A 12528-nucleotide genomic window follows, 5' to 3' on the forward strand; every position below is an offset into this window, starting at 1 on the left:
CTCTCTCCTCTCCCTCTCTCCCTCCCTCCCTCTCCGCCCGCCCTGTTGCCGCCCTCATCCTCTCTCCCTCTCCCCTTTTCAAAGACACTATCTGCATCTGCCTGGGAAAAGCCCTGTCATTGCCTGGAAACAAAACTCTCTGGCTGTGGGGAGCGCAGATGAAAGCAAATGAGGGCAAAAACGCAGAGTCATTTATATATAAGAAGCAGCTTTGGCTCTTAGGACAGCAGACCCTTGGCTACATCTGACTAGAATTATTAACGCGGAGTTTCCAAAGCATCTGAGGGGTAGGGGTGGATGTACAAAAAGCAGGAAAGGTTCCCAGGATTAGAGCTAATGGTTACCTTGGGCTGGGGGGAAACAGAGGAGTTACTATATAGGTATATGTGAATTTTTGGAAAGGCCCTAGTTTTTATGTTGTGAGATGGGGTCACAAGAAGGATATTACTGTAGATTAATACAAATACATCATGGCTATATTTTATGCTAACCTGAATTATAAACATTTGAAATCATGAGCATGGGGGTAGGGGGGTGGCATTTTTTTTTAATGAGATGAGAAGAAGCCTCACAATTCAAAACTTCCTCAAAAGTCCATACTTTTGAATATGACCAATTATGTACATTGTAAGCTATGCTTGTTATTATAATATCACTCTACCTGGTAAAGAAACATACCAACCACCTTCTGTTAGGATTAGTCTTAAATTAGGTGGGTTTTGAACTGTCCAAGTTTTGGGGCAGGTGGGTGGCTCAGTCAGTTAAGCATCCGACTTCAGCTTAGTTCAGGTCATGGTCTCACGGTTTGTGAGTTCAAGCCCCGCGTCTGGTTCTGTGTTGACAGCTCAGAGCCTGGAGCCTCCTTCGGATTCTGTGTCTCCCTCGCTCTCTGCCCCTCCCCCACTCATGCTGTCTCTATCTCTAATAAATTTTAAAAAAAAATGAACTGTCCAAGTTCTTCAAGAAAGGGTCCCTGGCATAAACTCCAACCACTGTGGGATTAATGAATGAACAAATGAATAAATTTGTTCTTCCCAAAGATCTGGTCACCAGGAAAGCCACAGCTGCTCCTCTCAAGAGACAGACATTCATAAAGCACCCACTATGTACTGGCTATTGCAGGGGACAACCAGGATGCCTGAGGCATATCCCCTTCCCCTAAGTGGATGGTTTCCACACCCTTTCAAGAGGCAGGAAGCTTTAAGCCTCTGATATGAGCTCTTTGATCACCTCAAAGTCACTGAAGTATGGCTTTTACCCATTTTTTTTTAAGTTTATCTTATTTGAGAAAGGGAGAGAGAGTGTGTGAGTGCAGGAGGGTCAGAGAGAGGGGGAGATTGAGAATCCCAAGTAGGATCCACACTGACAGCACAGAGCCTGATGTGGGACTTGAGCCCATGAACCCATGAGATCATGAGCTGAGCCAAAATCAAGAGTCGGGTGCTTAACTGACTGACCTGTGAGATCATGAGCTGAGCCAAAATCAAGAGTTGGACACTTAGCTGACTGAGCCACCCAGGTGCCCCTGCCTCTTAGTTACTTCTCTATCTTCTCATGGAGTTGTTGGTGGGTATTGACATTCCAAATTCCCTAAAGAAGTGGAGCTCATTACATTATGGCTTTTTTTTTTTCTTGATTATCTGCCTCACCTTCTAGAATGTAGACTCCATGACGGTAGGAACTCTGTGTTTCTAGTTCATTCCTCAGCCTCTAGCACTTCAAACGTTGCTTGGCACATACCAGATATTCTATGAATGTTTTTTATTTTTGAAGGATTAAATGAATGAAAGTCCTATCTGTAAACACAAATTATCCCAATAGCTTTTATTTTTTAATGTTTATTTTTGAGAGAGTGCAAGTGGGGGAGGCGCAGAGAAAGGGGGACGGGATCCGAAGTGGGCTCTGCACTGACAGCAGCTCTCAAACCAGGAGATCATGACCTGAGCCAAAGTTGGACACTCAACTGACTGAACCACCCAGGGGCCCCCACCAGAATCTTTAATTTTTTTTTAATTACTATTTTTAAGTAATCTGTACACCCACCAAGGGGTTCAAACACATGACCCCAAGATCAAGAGTCAGATGCTCCAGTGACTGAACCAGCTTGGTGCCCCAAAATATCCCAATACTTTAACTTTTTTAATGTTTATTTATTTTTGAGAGAGAGAAAGAGAGAGGGAGGGAGGGAGGGCAGGGAAGGGGCAGAGAGAGAGGAACACACAGAATCCGAAGCAGGCTCCAGGCTCCGAGCTGTCAGCACAGCCCGACTGGGGCTCGAACTCATGAACCGCGACATCATGATCTGAGCCAAAGTCAGAGGTTTAACCAACTGAGCCACCCAGGTGCCCCTCCCACTATTTTAATGATGACAACTCACTAAATTAAAAAGAAGATGAGTGAACCAACACATCAGTTGGCTGGATGCAGCCCATGGTCTGACCAGCTGAGTCATCTAATCATCAATTCTTACTGAGCAAAATTCTGCATGAGAACACTCGATGGGCAGGTGATCTGTTGTTTCCCACCCTGGTCCTTTGGCTGTGACCCAGAAGACAGGGGTGTGTGGCATCAGACAAGGAATCCTATCAACAAGGATTATCTCACAAAGAAGAGAATCTACTTCATTCTTTTTAACAACTCCAGGGCATTAATCCCACTATGTGGCTGCATCTAGTTATGTGGCCCTTCCCCCAGCTGGCAGACATTAAGGTTATTTCCAGAGTGATCATTTGGGACCCTCACACTTCTTGGGAAAGGCCCAAATTCAACTTGTAAATAGCCAGGATTTAACCCAGGGCAACCTGTCGCCAAAGACCTTTCTGTTTCACTACTACTGAGGATTGTTCAGTTTACTTTACAGGGGAAAAGATGGATGATCGAAGTGAGAAAATTCCCCTAGTTGCCTAAAACCTTGAAGTAGCTAGTCACCTGGGGCAGGGGGCGGGGGGGGGGGGGGGCTGGGGGGTGGGTAGGTCTGGGGTGAAATAGTAACAAGGCAGATTTGCCCTTAGAGGAATACGTGCCCTCCTCCGTGCTGTCAGTTGGGTAATCTTACGACCCTCACTTCACAGAATAAAATAGATCTTTGTGGACTGATATGGAAAGGTCTTGAACACACACCACTGCACGGAAATATCGCGTGGAAAAAAGCAGGTTGCAAAACCAGAGACGCAGTCTGACATCACTCATATGAAAACCCAACATAAAACAATGCTGGATATTTTCTATGCACGCATATAGATGTGTACATAAAGGCTTGCCAAATTCAAGACGCAACAGGCATTTAAGAGAAAGGGCTCACAGGATTACCAAGTTTATCAAGGCTACGTTTGTTCACTCGTGATGAAAAACCAGTAATTTTGTTAAATGATTACCCAGCCAGAACATGTATCTTCAAATCTCAGCATGGCTAGCCTCAGGGATTAAGTTTTTGGCCATGGGTTACAGGTTTACATGAAGTGTTTTATTTTTTGAGGATCAGGACTAGACAGAGTGGCTCTGTTATACTTGGATAATTTCAGGGTGCAAACTAATTTTTCTTCCAGACGGTGGTATGCTGTGAATAGGATGGTTTTGCTTAAAAAATTAAAATCCTTGGGGCGCCTGGGTGGCGCAGTCGGTTAAGCGTCCGACTTCAGCCAGGTCACGATCTCGTGGTCCGTGAGTTCGAGCCCCGCGTCAGGCTCTGGGCTGATGGCTCGGAGCCTGGAGCCTGTTTCCGAGTCTGTGTCTCCCTCTCTCTCTGCCCCTCCCCCGTTCATGCTCTGTCTCTCTCTGTCCCAAAAATAAAAATAAAAAACGTTGAAAAAAAAAAATTAAAATCCTCAAATCCAAAGATATTGACAATATTAAGGCATATTTCAGTGTTAGAGATGTTAGAATGTAAAAAACTAAAAAATGCACCTTAGCATCAAAGAAATATGATACATAGATTTAATTACTGAAATGTATTCAATAATAATAGCATATATATCATAGTTATATATGTACACATAACTATGATATATATGCTATTTGGATTTGTTATTATGGGATGGGTAATATTGGCCAGGCTTGTTCTATGGATAAGGAGAGTGAATCAATGCATTTCCAGATATTCTCACAAAAATTACATCTATTTCTATGGGTACAGACATGTACGTCCATGAGAAGGAAACGCATCCTTCCCAAAGACCCCAAACCCACAAGGTACTCACCTCCAGAGCAGAGGGCTGGAGTTGATGAAGTGAGATCAGCAGGAAGTCTTGCTTTATCAATATGTTTTGACCTTTGACAAAGAAAATGTGTTTACTTATTAACTGTCAAAAAACAAAATAAAACAATACTCATTAAAAAGGGATTCGGAGGTGAGTCCCTCTCTGAGAGTTGGGATAAGAACGGCCCTGCTCCCCGGATTCCCAACGCCTTCTGACAGCTCTCAAACCGAGTCACCTGGCTCACACCTCCAGTAAACAGCAGAGTTGGGATTCAGATCCGAGAGACTGACTCTAAAGCCCGCCCCTGTCCTGCTCCCTGGGGCAGACTACTTCTGGAGGTTCTTTGGCATCAGGAGGGACACCTCCCCTCCCCAGTCTCACCCCCAGGAATGCACATTCCCAAAGGGAAGGGGGCTGGGCCATGGCTGCCTGTATCAACTTTGTTCAGTCTCTGCATTGGGTCTCCTCAGGGGTCCTGTTCTCCCAGCGAGGATCCTGGATCCATTCTTGGGCTGCCAACCTGTCTTTTCTTTCCATCTGTGAGAGATTGATTGCCATGGAAACCCTCCCTCAGGTGTTAGAGGGAAAGAGGGTCCTACCATTCGATTCCCTTGTTTGCTGGCCCTGTCAGGATCAGAGGAGATGGGGTGTGTGTGTGTGTGTGTGTGTGTGTGTGTGTGTGTGTGTATGTACATGTATGACATCTCTTAAAGGCGAGAGAGAGAGAGAGAGAGAGAGAGAGAGAGAGAGAGAGAGAGAGCGCAAGCGGGAGAGGTGGGGGAGAGAGAGGGAGACACAGAACCCAAAGCAGGCTCCAGGCTCTGAGCTGTCAGCACAGAACCCGATGTGGGACTCGAAGCCATGAACAGTGAGATCATGACCTGAGCCTAAGTCAGACGCGTAACCAATTGAGCCACCCAGGCGCCCCTAAAACTACTTTTTAAAATCAAAGTCACGTACCTGCAAAATTAAAAAAAAAATTTGAGTGGCAAATACATGAAAGACACGCTGTCTTATTTCAATACTACCCTGTAGGCTTGTAATATTTCATCATTAGTTTTTCTGAAAGGCTCAGGAGGGTACCGGTTTCAGATAAGATAGGGTAAGTAAGCTCTCTTCTGCCTCTGCCACTGGAGCATTTCAATAAATTAGCAACCTAGAAATAGCAGTGTTTCTTCTCCTACTGTGTGTATTGCTAATCAGGGCCCTGCTCAAAGGTCACCTTCTGAGAGAGAGCCTCCCTGACTGCCAAAGCTGAAGCCACCTCCCCCACCCCCACTCTCCACCTCATTGCCTCTGATCCCACTCAGAAATTAGCATTAGTGGCTTCAGTTTGCTCACTGCGGGATTCCCAGCTCCTAGAGCTGTGTCTGGCACAGAGGAGGTGCTCAGATATTTATTGAGGGAAAGACTCCCTGCTCACCCCAAGCCTCTTGTCCCCTGAAGTCCCTGCTTATCAAAGGATGCAGGAAATATAAGTATTCATCCACTTTATTTCTTAGTCTCTCCCCCACTACAAAAGGGGAAAGAAGAAGAAAAAAACTCAGTCTCCTTCTTAACCCAATTATCTCCTCCCCCTTCCCACCCACTTCGCTCACACCAACCTCCCTGTGCCACATTAAATTCAGCAGTGAGAAAAACGCCAGCGTCACACCTGCCTCTCCTTCTCCTCCACTTCTTTCCCACCTCTCACCTTCTCTGGAAAGCAGGTGATCACTTATAAATAAACATCCACATCTCCATAGGCAGTTTTTAAAGAAACTTGAGCAAAAGAAAGATCCCGCCTATGAATCGGGAAATATTTACTGGGCAAACATCTATGATGAAGGACATGGAAAAATCTATCGAACTTCCTTTAGCGGTGCCGGTGAGGGGTGGGTGAGAGTAGACGGATGGATATAATTCCCCCCTAATATCTCTCCCTGGTCTTGGGAGACCAATAAGCACTAGGGAAACTTGTTCTGATACTAGGCATGGAGCAGAGTTGCACTTAAACCTCACACCAACCTTAGGAAGTGATAACAACGTTATTATGATGCTAATGGCCACACATAATAGAACCTATGTGCCAAGAAGTGCTCTGTGTGCTCTGTTGTATGACTCCATTTGTCCTTTGCAACAGCACTGTAAGTTATACTATCCCTATCCCCACTGTACAGATGAGGAAACTGAGGTGTAGAGAAATTAAGTCTCTTTCCCTAAGTTCCTTTTATTTTTAGTATTTATTTTTGAGAGACAAAGACAGAGAGAGAGAGAGAGAGAGCACGAGTGGGGAAGAAGCAGAGAGAGAGGGAGACACAGAATCCGAAGCGGGGCTCCAGACTCTGAGCTGTCAGCACAGAGCCCGACGTGGGGCTCGAACTCACGAACAATGAGACCATGACCTGACCTGACCTGACCTGACGTCAGACGCTTAACCCACTGAGCCACCCAGGAGCCCACCCCCAACCCCTGCAAGGTTCCTTAACAGGGGAGTGGCAAAAACAGAATCTGAACGCAGCAGGGCTCTGCCTGGAAGCTCTCACCTGATGCCCCCAGAGGCACCTCATTCGTCAGAACCTAGTCGCTCGGCCACACCTAAAACCTAGGAGTTCCAGCATTGTGGAAGAAGTGGAGACAAGATATTGGGGGGCAATGCGTGGTCTCCACCCCCCACCCCCACACTTTGATCCTCCATCCAAAAATCCAGGAGCTCAAGGCCACTGCCTCTGATGGGGTTGGGGGGGGCAGTAATTAAGACAGGCATTCTCATACACTGGTGGCGGGAGTGCCAATAGGGCAATCACTTTGGGAAGGTGTGTCTTTCAGTTATTTCAAACTGATACTATCTCTGGGTAGATGGGGTCTCCAACACCCAGCTAGGGCCAGAGAATTGCTTAGTGGCATGCGGGGGTGGAAGGGGGGGTGGGGGGGGACACAGAATGATGGAATCAGAATCAGAAGATCTAACTTCCACAATCCTACACCATCATTTCCGCCATATTCTATTGGCCAAAGCAAGCCACAGGGACAGCACGGATTCAAGGAATGTGAAATGAGACAGCAGGGGCGGCAACAAATGTGTGGCCATTTTTAATATCCGAAACGAGAAAGTTTTACAAGGAAAAAGGAAAGGCAGGCTGGGGGCAGAGAACAGCAAGGAGCAATGACGTGAAAAACAAAACAAAAAACTAAGCAGAATTCTGCTCTGCCCATCCCTCCTCTGTGAGTTCCAGAATTTTCTAGCTTCTATCCAAGTAGAGTGAAAAACACAACTACATGCTCCCCCCCCCCCATCTTGCTGACACTTTCCTGCCACCTTTCCCAAATTCATTACCCTGAAGCCTCCTCCCCCTGCAGTTAAATGACATTACATGTGTCAAGAGTTTCTCAGGGCGCCTGGCACATAGTACACACTTAATAAGTGATAGCAGTAGTGAGAGCTATACTGTGGGCACACCCCATGGATACGCAGTGAGGACCCAATGGGTTAATCCATGTCACGTGCTTAAAACAGTCCCTGGCACTTAATGAAGACCCAGTAAGTGGTAAGTGCGGTATTGCTGTTGTTACTGTTGTTGCTGCAGGGTTTTCAAGAGGACCCATCAAACTGTTACAAAACACAAGACGAGCTTAGTATATACAATAAAAATAGCTAACTAAGGCTCTAGAGCTCACCCTTGAACACAGCAGCCAGGAGCCACATGTAACTGTGACAACTTATATGAATTAAAATTAAATGCAGCAGAGGAGCAGCCAAGATGGCGGAATAGCATGGAAGTTTTTTGTCTTGCATCCGTGAAATACAGCCAGACCAACACTAAACCATCCTGCACACCTAGAAAACGGATCTGAGGATTCACACGACAATCTGCACAACCTGAACCACAGAATTCCATAGGTACAAGGCGCGGAGAGGTGAAGTGGGGGAGAGAGAAGCCGCAGAGGGCAGGGAGCCATTTGTGCTTGTGGAGAGAGGTCGGAGCCGGGGGAGAGTTCGGGGAAAAGCACCTCCCCCACCAAAAGCAGCTGGAGAGAAAGTAGAAAAGTGGAAACAGCCGCAGGGACTGAACTAAAAAGGGAGAAAGGAGAAAGAAGAGGGTTTAAATTCCATTAAGACTCTAAAAACGGGGAGTGCAGAGTCTGAAACTCTGCAGCTCGATACCTGTTGGTGCTCTGGTGGGAAAGGCAAATCCCCAGGAGCAGAGTGAAGTCCAGGTGGTCCTTGGGCCACACGGGGAGAGGCGGTTCCCCTGCTGGGAGGACACCTGGTAGAGGCTGTGTCGGTTCCCCAAAGGCAAAGGGGCCAGTGGACCCAGGAGAACAACCACATTCGGTGGTGCTGGGACAAGGCCATTGGGGGTGAAGCCTGGCGCCAGATGTGAGTTGTGATTTTGCAGAATCCCTGAAACGCTGCATGAACTTTTTCTGGGGCGGGCTGGCACCCAGCCGCAGTCTCTGGGCCTTGGCAGCAGCACAGGCTCAAGAACGTTCCTGGGGGCGGCCGGCACCAGCCATTGCTCGGTGAGACCCTCCTGCAGAAGGTCTGAGCGGGGACAAAGCCGCAGTCCCTCAGAAGTGACGGGCCGGAAACAGCCGCGTCTGAGATAAAATTCAGGAGGGAGGTGCCGCCTGGCAACCTAATGGCTTGGTCACGGGCGGTGTAGAAATGGGGGGGGGGGGGCGGTGGATGGAAGCCGGACACAAAGGACCAGTGGCAATAGCCGGCCAGAGAGCAGAGCTCCAATACTAGAGACCGAGTAGCTGGGTGACGCCATTTTCACTGCTCTGGCGCATGCGTATACGCACCTACCTGCACAACAACAATCCACCCCAGTACGCTGAGCAGCGCCATCTAGTGGAGAACAGAGCCATTACACTAAGCCTCACCCACCTGGGCCAACCATGCGCGTCAGGAACACAAGTCTTTCCACCTGCTAGTTAACGGATGAGAAAGTGCTTCATAGTTTGGCTTCCACGGGAAAATGAAGTAATTGCAGTCGTATTTCAGTCTGTTTGCCAGTTCATCTATTCATTTTTTTCTTTCTTTTTTCCCCCTTTTTCATTTCTTTTCTTTTTCTTGAATACAGAAAAAGAAAAAAATTCATTTTTATTTTCAATTTTTATTAAAAATATTAATTTTTTTCTACTATATTTTTTTACTGTTGTGTAAATTTTTTCAAATTCTATTTCACTTCCATCATTTCATTTTATTCTACTTTAGTGTTCATTTTTTCAAATTTTCAAACGATTTCCTTTTTTTTCCTTTTCCCTTTTTTCTCTAATCTATCAAGCCCCTTTCAACACTCAGATCAAAACACACCAAGGATCTAGCATCATTTACTTGATTTTGTGTGTGTGTGTGTCTTTTCAATTTTTAAATTTTAGTATTTTTTAATTTTAATTTTTTTATCTCATTAATTCCTTTTCTCCCTTCAAAATGACGAAATGAAGGAATTCACCCCAAAAGAAAGAGCGGAAGAAATGACAGCCAGGGACTTAACCAACACAAGCAAGATGTCTGAACCAGCATTTAGAATCATGATAGTAAGAATACTAGCTGGAGTCGAAAATAGATCAGAATCCCCTTCTGTGGAGACAAAAGAAGTAAAAGCTAGTCAGGATGAAATAAAAAAATGCTATAACTGAGCTGCAATCTTGAATGGGTGCCTCAGCGGCAAGGATGGATGAGGCAGAACAGAGAATCAGTGATATAGAGGACAAACTTATAGAGAATAACAAAGCAGAGAAAAAGAGGGAGATTAAGGCAAAAAAGCACAATTTAAAAATTAGAGAAATCAGTGACTCATTAAAAAGGAACAACATCAGGGACACCTGGGTGGCTTAGTCGGTTGAGTGTCCGACTTCGGCTCAGGTCATGATCTCACAGTCTGTGGGTTCGAGCCCCGCGTCAGGCTCTGTGCTGACAGCTCAGAGCCTGGAGCCTGTTTCCAATCCTGTGTCTCCCTCTCTCTCTGCCCCTCCCCCAGTCTCACTTTGTCTCACTCTGTCTCTCAAAAATAAATAAATATTTTAAAAATTAAAAAAAAAAAGGAACAACATCAGAATCATAGGGGTCTCAGAAGAGGAAGAGAGAGGAACAGGGGTAGAAGGGTTATGTGAAAAAATCATAGTGGAAAACTTTCCTAACCTGGGGAAAGACACAGACATCAAAATCCAGGAAGCACAGAGGACTCCCATTAGATTCAGCAAAAACCAACCATCAACACGGCATATCATAGTCAAATTCACAAAATACTCAGGCAAGGAAAGAGTCATGAAAGCAGCAAGGGAAAAAAAGTCCTTAACCTACAAGGGTGTCATAGACTCTAAGTCTAAAGTTCTCTTTTGTCTAGCAAAAGAGCAGACACAGGATTAAAATAAGAGATGGCTAATGTCTAGGAAAAAGACAAGAGCCCCGAATAAGGGTCCTTGCCTCGTATTTATTCAGATCAGAAGGCTTACAAACGTGATGGGCGTGCACAAAGAGACAAAGAAACTGTGACCATTAACTTGAGGACGTGAGGGGGAAAAGGGGGTCTTGAAAATACACAGTGTCTGGGGTTTGGGTCAATATAAAACAAAATCCATGGGAATGCAAGCTGGTGCAGTCACTCTGGAAAACAGTATGGAGGTACCTCAAAAACTAAAAATAGAACTACCCTACGACCCAGAAATTGCACTACTAGGTATTTATCCATGGGATACAGGTATGCTGTTTCGAAGGGGCACATACACCCCAATGTTTATAGCAGCACTATCAACAATAGCCAAAGTATGGAAAGAGCCCAAATGTCCATTGATGGATGAATGGATAAAGAAAATGTGGGGTGTGTGTGTGTGTGTGTGTGTGTGTACATATATATACACACACACATATATATACCACATTAAATTAAAATATTTTTAATTTTTTTCTACTATATTTATATACATACACACACACACACACACACACACACACACACACACACACACACACACTGGAGTATTACTCAGCAATCAAAAAGAATGAAATCTTGCCATTTGCAACTATGTGGATGGAACTGGAAGGTATTATGCTAAATGAAATTAGTCAGAGAAAGACAAAAATCATATGACATCACTCATATGAGGACTTTATGAGACAAAACAGATGAACATAAGGGAAGGGAAACAAAAATAATATAAAAACAGGGAGGAGGACAAAACAGAAGAGACTCATAAATATGTAGAACTGAGGGTTACTGGAGGGGTTGTGGGGGGGGGGATGGGCTAAATGGATAAGGGACACCAAGGAATCTACTCCTGAAATCATTTTTTCACTATATGCTAACTAATTTGGATGTAAATTTTAAAAATTAAAAATAAAAAAATAAAAAAGAATAAAATAAAATAAAATAAAAATAAAATAATAAAAGAGGGGGAAAATGTAGATATATAAAACAAAATCCAGGTGCCAGGCAGATGGGTAGATGGTTGTTAACAGCAGACAGGAGGCACCTTGCCTGTTTATCTTTGCCAGCCTGGAGGATGAGACAGGTAGGGGGAATAACCTCAGGGTTAACAAGGCACCTTTTTGTTTGTTAACCATCTGTGCTCTGGGCTGCTTTGCCTGCAGCACAGCAGTCCAAAGTCCAATGCACCAATTTACCTACCCTGGCCCTATTCTCCTATGAAAGCAGCTTTCTGCTATAGTACTAAACTTGGGGTGCTTTCACCCTGAATATCTAATCTTGTTATTCCTATGTATTGGGCACCTTTGCACCAATTCTATTTTCAGGACTTTGCCTCTCCCTCTCTATTCTGGGGGGTTCAGCACCCCCTCCCTATTTGGGGGTGCCTTTTCACCCCCGCTATTCTTGGCACTTTTGTGCCTCCCTATTCTTAGAGTGCCAATCTGTTTTTCTCGAACTTGGGTGTGAGCATTTTATGACTTTGTGTTTCTTTATGCCTTGTTAACCCATTGGTGTAGGATTCCTAATCTTGTCCCCCACACCAGGGAAGACAGATCAGGTTTGCAGCAGACCTATCCACAGGAACTCATCAGGCCAGAAAGGCAGGATATATTCAATGTGCTGAATCAGAAAAATATGCAACCAAGAATTCTTTATCCAGCAAGGCTGTCATTCAAAATAGAAAGAGAGATAAAAAGTTTCCCAGACAAACAAAAATTAAAGGAGTCTGTGACCACTATACCAGCCCTGCAAGAAATTTTAAGGGGGACTCTCTGGGCAACAAAGACTAGAAAGGACCAGAGAACACCACCAGAAACTCCAACTCTACAGGGAACATAATGGCAATAAATTAATATCTTTCAGTACTCACTGTAAACGTCAATGGACTCAATGTTCCAATCAAAAGACATAGGGTA

The 12528-nt window shown here is 45.0% G+C and overlaps 1 protein-coding gene across 1 annotated transcript in view; it reads right to left on the reverse strand.

The window, feature by feature from the left end:
* The window catches only part of SMIM17 (small integral membrane protein 17), a 27640-nt gene extending 18743 nt beyond the window's left edge, over window positions 1-8897 (reverse strand). The window contains exons 1-2 of the mRNA XM_058707520.1: window positions 8341-8897; window positions 4197-4267 (exon numbers count right to left, since the gene is read on the reverse strand). The gene's annotated coding sequence lies outside the window, so the exon portion shown is untranslated. The remainder of the gene's footprint in view (window positions 1-4196; window positions 4268-8340) is intronic.
* Between the last annotated feature and the right edge of the window lie 3631 nt (window positions 8898-12528).

Source organism: Neofelis nebulosa, chromosome 17, assembly GCF_028018385.1.
Source record: "Neofelis nebulosa isolate mNeoNeb1 chromosome 17, mNeoNeb1.pri, whole genome shotgun sequence".
Classification (NCBI taxonomy): Eukaryota; Metazoa; Chordata; class Mammalia; order Carnivora; family Felidae; genus Neofelis; species Neofelis nebulosa.